At 37.5% G+C, this 9,242-nt stretch overlaps 1 pseudogene; it reads left to right on the forward strand.

The window, feature by feature from the left end:
• The first annotated feature begins 2,030 nt into the window (after window positions 1-2,030).
• LOC109436225 (cell division cycle-associated protein 3) lies at window positions 2,031-2,414 on the forward strand (annotated as a pseudogene).
• Window positions 2,415-9,242: the final 6,828 nt, after the last annotated feature.

Below are 9,242 nucleotides of genomic sequence, written 5' to 3' on the forward strand. Positions count from 1 at the left end.
GATGAAGATGTATGCTTCTCGGGGGAGAGGGGCCTTAGCTTTCATCATATTCTCAAAGGGTTTTATAATTTAAAAAGTTTAAGAACAGCTGAGCTATCTGAAAAATTTATGTATTCAGAGAACCTGATGATGTGAGATAAATGAAATGTTATGAATTTATAGCTATACTGTGTTAAAAATTTATAAATCTACTGTTATAAATTTATAACACTGTACTAAGTTAGAAATTTATAACTATACAGTTATAAATTGAGGGAAGCAATAGACCCAATTACCTTTCAGTTACTTCATTGTGTATTTTGCAAGTGCTACTTTATTTTACTTTGTATTATTAATGAATGTTTTTTTCCCTTCTTATAGTCATCAGTAGCACTATATGTAAATAGATTGGACTCAGTGGAATCTGTCTTACCTTATGAATATAATACGTAAGTTATAAATATTATATCTGATATAATTGTGATTGTCTTAAAGTGTGCCTTAAGTTTTTAAAGATAGTGAATAAAAGCCTTGTATATATTAAGAAATATAGTAGTAATTTTGTAATAAATGTAACAAGAAAAAATGATTAGAATAGAGAACTTATGATGTGAGCAAGATAAATGCTTAAAAAATCAGGAAGTTGCCATAATTTATTTCCTTTCTAAGAGGAGCAAATTATAAATTTACTACCCTTTGAACTTAAAAAACATATTGTTGCTGTTATAGTTTATTTCTAAAACATGGAATAAGTATGTTTATACTAAGGTTTTTAATGGATGAAGATGCTTTGTTTAACAATGAGCAGTTATTACATAATCAAGATTAAGTATGATCAGTCATTTGAGAATAACAACAAATGATGTGCTTTTTAGAAAAAATGATTGTAGTTTCCTTTGGTATTACTTTATTTCCACTAATTAAGCAGAAATAAAATCAGGTCTGATTTTCATTAAAATACCAGGTGTAAATGTAGGGTGCTGGTATGAATATTTAAAATATTACACAGGCCTACCATTTATTTTATCTTCTACTTAAGCCATTTTATATTCAAATTTAAACGCAGTTGCAATTATATTCACCTAGTAATCATTTGATTAGGGAGTATGTGAGAATGTGTTGGGGGAGGATTTTGTTTTTAAGTTCCTCTTTGATCAGAGCTGATAATTAGTTTCTAAATGTCTCAGGTTAGAATTAGTACAGCTTGAAACTATTGTTTGATTTTTTAAAAGTAATTTGAAGCTTAACTCTTAAAATACTGTTAATTTTTTAAAGGTTGTGATTACCTACATTATAACAGTCAAGAGCAGTACCATGAACATAAACAACGTATATCAATCATAATTAGATACATTCTGGGTCATATTTTTAGAAGCGTCTACCATGAAAAGTGGAGAGGCTAGATAAATTACAAAAACTCATTTCTTTGCTGATTTTTAAAAATCTTATTTGAACCTCTCCTCTTTTAGCTTTGACTTCTGTCAAGACTATGGAAAGAAAAGCCCTTCTGAAAATCTTGGACAAGTACTATTTGGAGAAAAAATAACATCATCTCCTTACCAGGTTAGGTAGCTGATCTTATTATTAAACCTTATTTTAAAATGAATCTTCTGAAAAATGACTACAGATGCTCCTCAACTCACGATGGGGTTATGTCTTGATAAACCCATTCATTATAAGTTGAAAATATCGTAAGTTAAAAATGCATTTAAACAGAGGGAGTTGAGGCTCTAGCTGCTGCGCACCCAAAGGTGGAGTTGGGGTCTGGCATTCCCCTCCTTGCCCTGGGCCGGGCCCTGCCCTCCCTCCTTGTTACTCTTGGTTGAGAGTAACAAGAGCATCCCAATCACTGCAGTGCAGCCTCTGCCGCTCAACAAGCTTCTGCACGAGGGGCAGACCCGTGTTCACCTAGTGCCGGCATCCTGCACACTCCCATCCAGGTGGAGAGCTCTCCACAGCCAAACCTACCAGCAAGGGAGCAGCTGGAGGGCGCTAATGAGGCCCAGGGCTCAGATCCTGGATCTCCTACCCTTGGCATTGCATGGACACATATGAAGACCAGCAGCGGAGACTCAAACCAACTGGTGGAACAGCTGAGTGAGGTATTTGAGACTGAAACCCCCAAATTGAACCTCCCTCACAGCCTGTTCTGCACTTAGAGGCACCTTCATCTTCTGAATCGGATGTGCCTCTGGCCACCCAGTTTTCACTTGAGGACCAGATGCCACCTTGGAGTCAGACTGAGCTCCCCTCCAAGCAGGTGTTTTCTGAGGAGGAAACAGGACAGCCCTCAGAAAACCCCTTTGGTCAGCCAGGGCTCAGACAAACTCTTGAGGGACCCCGAGATGCCCCGATCTTCAAGTACTAAGTGCAATAGAAGGAATCCAAATGGCAAGGTATCTAGGGAGATCCCCCCTCACCATCCTGCAGGATGACATCCCCTCCCCCCATCTCTGACACCATGACAGGGTAAGTGACCTCCCCTGAGTGAAAATGTTAGGGAACTAAAGGATGGAAACATTCTGGGAACTGGACAACTTCTGAGAACTGGAGGATGAGCATGGGAGCAAGGCCAGGACCATGACAAGGAAAATCAGCTGTCATGCAGGGTGTCATGTGGGGTCTCAGCTCCCGCTCCCCACATAAGAACACAGGATATGGTGAGGCCAAAAAGGAACACCCACGGAGCCATAGGTAGGGGAGTCATACCACTATAGTCTCGCTGGCGGCTGGGATGGAGACACAGGAAGCAGGAGCCACACAATCCGCAACCTGCCGTCCACTTCTCTGCCAACCAACCTCACTTGCTAGCTGCAATCCGCAATCCGTGCTTGCTGGCTCAGCCACCATCTTCTTGCTAGCCCCCATTTTCTGCTAGCATAGCCACAGCAGTTATATTAGTGGTCAATGGCTCACTGGTTACAGCTGACAGCCAACTAACCACAGCTGATGGCCATCCAATCACAGTTGATGGCCATTTACTACCTGAGCCAGTACCTTTCCACGTGAGGCCGAGAGCCTGGAAACTGCACTCCTGGCTCTGTCCCCCCACACCAGCACTTTTCCTTGGTAGAGAACTAGGCCTGTGTGGCCCCAGCCCTGGGTTCACCCAGGGTCTAGTGATATTCCATGTGCTCTCACCCCTTCCTTCCCTGGTAGACTGGAAAGGCTCATTTTCTTCGACTCCCCCTAAATTACCAACTCTGGAAGCTTTGTTGGGCTTTGTGTTTTATATGTTTCTTGTATATTAAAGGAAGTGCTTTTAAAAATGCATTTAATGCATCTAACCTACCGAGCATCACAGCTTAGCCTGGCCTACCCTAAATGTGCTCAAGGCTTACATTAGCCTATGGTTGGGCACAATCATCTAACACAAAACCTTTTATAACCTCGAATATCTTATGTGATTTATAATGCATATTGCTTTTGCACCATCGTAAATTCTAAAAATTCTAAGCCAGGAACTGTTTGTACTTATAATTATAGCAGAGTCTTTGTTTTAAAAGGAGATAGAGAAAAAGGAAAGGAGGTAGGATGTGGTGTTGCCAGAAGGATGCGTTACTATATGCTGTTTAAGCTATCTGCAGATGTTAGTGGTTCCTCATAAAGGTTTTCCTTGTCAAGTTTTATTTTTGCTTTATATAGAATTAAAAAAATTCATTTATTGTTCTTGCATATTTTGGGTTGGGTGATATAAGCAGATAGACACTCTCAGTGTCTATTGATATTGCCTTCAATATCTTAATAGATATGGGGATAGAGTAAGGATGTTTTCATAAGCAGTTATGATTATGAAGGCATTAACTTTTTTGTTCTTTTCCCCCAATTTCATTGAAATGTAATTGAAGTACAATTAACTGCACATACTCAAAGTACATATTTGATTAATATATAGAGAGGATGCCAAAAAAATGTATACGTACTTTAAGAAAGGATGAAACTGTATTAAAATTGTAATACTCAATATATACTGATAACAAAAGATGAATACAAGTCATGTGTATACATTTTTGGCACCCCCCCATTTATATATACATATATATATTATGCAATTTCATTACCTGTGAAGATTCATGAACCCACTGCCACAACATAGTTTCATCACCAAAAAGGTCCCTTATGCTGCCCATTTATAGCCACCCTCATCCTTACTCCACAATTTTACCCTTGAGAAATACTAACCTCTATTTCTATAATGTGATTTCAATAATGTTATGCAAATGGAATCATACACTATGTAACCTTTCTGGGATTAGCTTTTTTTAAAAAAGATTTTATTGGGGGAGGGGAACAGTGCGTACTTCCAGGATTTTTTTCCAAGTCAAGTTGTTTTCCTTTCAATCTTAGTTGTGGAGGGTGCTGTTCATCTTCAAGTTGTTGTTCTTTCAGTCTTAGTTTGGAGGGCGCAGCTCAGTTCCAGGACCAGTTCCTGTTTCTAGTTGCAGGGGGCACAGCCCACCATCCCTTGCGGGACTCGAGGAATCAAACTGGCAACCTTGTGGTTGAGAGGACGCATTCCAACCAACAGAGCCATCCCGGAGCTCAGCGGCAGCTCAGCTCAAGGTGCCGTGTTCAATCTTAGTTGCAGGGGGCGGAGCCCACCATCCCTTGCAGGACTCGAGGAGTTGAACTGGCAACCTTGTGGTTGAGAGCCCATTGGCCCATGTGGGAATTGAACAGGCAGCCTTCGGAGTTAGGACCATCGAGCTCTAATCGCCTGAGCCACCAGGCCGGCCCCGGGATTAGCTTTTTTTTTTTTTTTTTTTAACTCAGCATAATTCCCTTGAGATCCATCCAGGTTTTTTTGTGTATCAATACTTATTCTTTTTAAATGGTGGTTAGTATTCCATGGTATGAATGTACCAGTTTATTTAACTATTCACCCTATTGAAGGACATTTGAGTTGCTTCCAGCTTTTGACTATTATGAATAAAACTGCTATGAACATTTATGTGCAGGTTTTTTTGGTGCAGATAGGTTTTCATTTTTCTGAGATAAACACTCAAGATTGTAATTGCTGGGTGATATGATAGTTGCATGTTTAGTTTTGTAAGAAACTGCCAAACTCTTTTCCAGAATGGCTGTACGATTTTACATTCTCACCAGTAAAATCTGAGTGATCCAATTTCTCCACAACCTTGCAGCATTTGGTGGAGTTATTTTTTTATTTCAGCCTTTCTGATAGGTGTGTCTCATGGTTTTAATTCTCATTTTCCTAATGGCTAATTATATTGAATATTTTTTGATGTGCTTATTTGACATCTGTATTTCCTTTTCAGTGAGATGTCTCCCCTTTTGCCCATTTTCTTTATATATATATATATATATATATATATATATATATATATATATTTATTTATTTTTTAAATAAAACTGTATTTAGTACTTGTAACTTGATTTCTAAGATTATTACCTGGTTCTATGCTTTAAAAAGGTCAAGTAGCTTTCTAAATAATCTTTTATTTTAAATTAAAGTTTATTGAGGGTGACAATGGTTAGTAAAGTTACATAGGTTTCAGGTGTACAATTCTGTAATACATCATCTATATATCACATTGTGCGTTCACCATCCAGAGTCAGTTCTCCTTCCATTACCATATATTTGATCCCTTTTGCCCATTTTCTGTTTGGATTTTTTGTTCTTTTACTGTTGACTTTTCAGAATTCTTTATATATTTTAGATATGATTCCATTGTTGCAACAGTAGTTTGCAAATAGTTTCTCCTACTCTGTATGTACCTTGTGTTTTCATCCTCTTAACAGGATCTTTCAGAAAGCAAATGTTTTTAATTTTTATGAGGTGCAATAATCAAGTTTTCCTTTTGTGGATTCTGCTTTTGGTGTCAAGTGTAGAAAGACTTTGCATAACTTTAGGTCCTGAAGGTTTTCTTCTATGCTTTCTTCTAAAAGTTTTGTAATTTTACTTTATATATTTAAGTCTGTGATCCATTTTTAGTTGTTTTTTGTATAAGGTTTGGGTTGAAATTCATTGTTTTCTTTTTTGGCCTGTAGATGTCCTTTTGTTGAAAAGACTATCCTTCCTCCTTTGAATTATTTTTGCACATTTAAAAAAAAATCACTTGGGCATAGTTGTGTAGGTCTGTTTTTGGGTTCTCCATTGATCTGTTCCTTTGGTCTGTGTGTCAGACATTAGCTTTTCCATGATTAAGGTTGCACAAAATACCCCCGTCGAGTACCATTGTCCTAACAGAAAAGTATACCTTTTCAGGAAATGTTGTCCCTTGGACTGAAGAAATGTGACAGTGTTGTTCAACTCAGCTACCAATAAGGAATTTTTTGGTTAACATTTGTATGATTTCAGGATATGAGGTGCTAAATATGACTTTCTTTTCACAATTTATTCTTGCTCATTATTTCCTGACTAGTAACACTGGCACTTTACCTTGATAATTCCCCATAGCCAGACCTTGTAAACAAGAGGTTTTATATTAAACATATCAAATATTTTATTACCAGTTTCTGGTAACAGCTTTATTGAGAGATAGTCACATACCAAATAATTCATGCACCTAAAGTGTCCAATTCAGTTGTTTTAGTATATTCCCAGAGTTGTGTAATTGTCACTACAATTGATTTTATTATCACTTTTAAGTGAACTATCATGATAGGTTATAGGAAGCTACAGTAGATTTTATATCCCACTTTATATATTACTGAAGAAGCCAAATTAATTCTGTTCAGTGATGAAATCAGTGTGTGTGTGTGTGTGTGTGTGTGTGTGTGTGTGTGTGTTTCTAGTGTAATCATTTTGGTATGAATTGAAACTTAGAGGAGATAGTGTTGAGGATGATGGCATCCTGAAGTCTCTGAGGACTTTTTGTGACATTTGATTTATAAAATTTAGTCCAATCTCTTAATATTTTTAATTCTTTTTTTAACAGTTTTCTTTTAACAAAACAGAAACATGTGTAAAAGTATGTGTAAAATCTTATGATACAGCAAATGAAGACCAAAACAAAAAGTTGGCTTTTTTGAAGAAAGGAATACAACTGAATTATCAGCATCACTGGTAGGTTTCACATCTAAAAGAACATGACTTAATTTTTCATTTCCTTTCAGAAGTAGTTTTAATAGATACTTGAAATTATGTACTATTTTTTGTGACTTGACTTCCATTAAAAATTCGAGCCTAAATATATGTAAGATGGTGTTAGTATTGCTTGATGTGAAATGTTTGTTAAATCTTTTCTTTTTAAAATATTTATATTTAGGATTATTGATAATATGCCAGTAATATGGTGTTGGGATATGGAAAATGGAAAAAAATACTGCACACCCGGATTTCCAATAGGATGTTTTATTACCCAAAGTGGCACACCGAAAGATGCTTGCATTATCAGTGTAAGTGTTGAGAACTTACTATAGAAATATAAGAATGTTGCTTCACTTACAATTTGCTTTCTAGTATAGTCACTTAGCCAACATTAATGGGAAACCTACCATCTTCTAGGTGTTGGGGATACAAAGACAAGTAGACATGGTCCCTGTCCTCTAAAAGTTCACAGTTCTAAGTGGGGAGATGGCATGGAAACAAATCAATGCGATAAAATGTTATATAATAGGATACTAAGGGGCAAGGAGGATATAATGGAGGGACTGCAAAGGTATTTGTCATATAAATGGGCGGACGAGCATTTCTAGTAGGGAAACCAGTAGATCAAAAGCTTAGAAGTCTGAAACAGAATGCTATGATTGGGAGACTGAGTAGTTGAGCATGTCTGTGGCATAAGGTTTGGGGTTTGGGAGGTACAGCTAGAAATGAAGCTTAAAAAGGGGGGAAGACAGAAGCCAGATTATGGAGGGAGATCCTGTATACAATGGTAAGAATAATAGCATTGAATGCCTGTTATGTGCCAGGAGCAATGTTATATTACTCTATATTCAGTGACTAATTTAATCCTTAGAACAACCCTCTTACTAGAATCTAGTACTGCGGTTTCACAGATGATGAAGCTTAATCGCAGAGAGGAGAGGGTAAGTGACATGACTAGGGGTATAGAGCTAGTAAGTGGCAGAAGTAGGACTCCAATTCAGATCTTTTTAACTGGGAAGTCTCAATCACACTGTGTTTGGAATCTGTCTTGTGGTTCTCAAACTGTCTTCTACTGGGCCCTAGGGTAATAGAAGTGTCCTGGGGCTTCCATGAGGCTAAAAAAGAGGCTGAATAGGCATGGAAGAGCTGAACCAGGGCAACACTGCTTTAAATCTGTTTTATATGTGAAGATTCGAGGTGGATCAATGATGGGATGAAGAGGAATGGAGAGGGAGGAGTATAGGATGACTGCCAGGTTTCTGGCTTGGTTATCTAACTGATGGTACTCTTAATTGTTTTTTTTTTTTTTTTCCCAGAGAAAAGAACAGTACTTCTTAAATTTCAGTAATTCATGCACCACCTTGCCTTGGTGATTTTTGCCATATATGAGTCACCTGTATTTTTACTTATCTATTTTTAAAAATCCATTAATTATTCTAAATCTATTTAGAAACGATACTTTAATAGCCCAGAAATTACGTTTAGTATACTACTTATATTTTTTACTAATTTTGAGTAAATAGGTAAAAAAGCAAAGTACCAGTTGTTTTTCTTATTTTTTAAATCTGTTCTAATGCATTCCTTTTTTTTTTTTTTTTTAGATTTTATTGGGGAGGGGGAGCAGCACTTTATTGGGGAACAGTGTGTACTTCCAGGATTTTTTTCCAAGTCAAGTTGTTGTCCTTTCAATCTTAGCTGTGGAGGGCGCAGCTCAGCTCCAGGTCCAGTTGACATTGCTAGTTGCAGGGAGCGCAGCCCACCATCCATTGTGGGACTCGAGGAGTTTGAACTGGCAACTTGTGGTTGAGAGCCCACTGGCCCATGTGGGAATTGAACCGGCAGCCTTCACAGTTAGGAGCACGGAGCTCCAATCGCCTGAGCCACCAGGCCAGCCCCCAATTGATTTTTTTAAAATCTATTATACTACCTGAAATTATCTCATGTATCCCCACTGATATGTATTCTTCACAATGTGAAACATTGAAGTACAGAATATAGGAGCGACAAACAACTGCTTAATTGATGATTCTTTTAAAGTAAGGGAGGAGTGGCAGGAGAGAGGAGTTCATGAACAGGAGAAATTTTGATTTATATAGCTTATGTTTGATACTACATAGCAACGTGGTTTTTTTTGGACCATTTAATGACCATGTCTGTAAAGATCAAGTCTGAGAAGAATAGACGGACCAATAGGATGAAAAAGCCCTAG

Source organism: Rhinolophus sinicus, chromosome X (genome assembly GCF_036562045.2).
Source record: "Rhinolophus sinicus isolate RSC01 chromosome X, ASM3656204v1, whole genome shotgun sequence".
Classification (NCBI taxonomy): domain Eukaryota; kingdom Metazoa; phylum Chordata; class Mammalia; order Chiroptera; family Rhinolophidae; genus Rhinolophus; species Rhinolophus sinicus.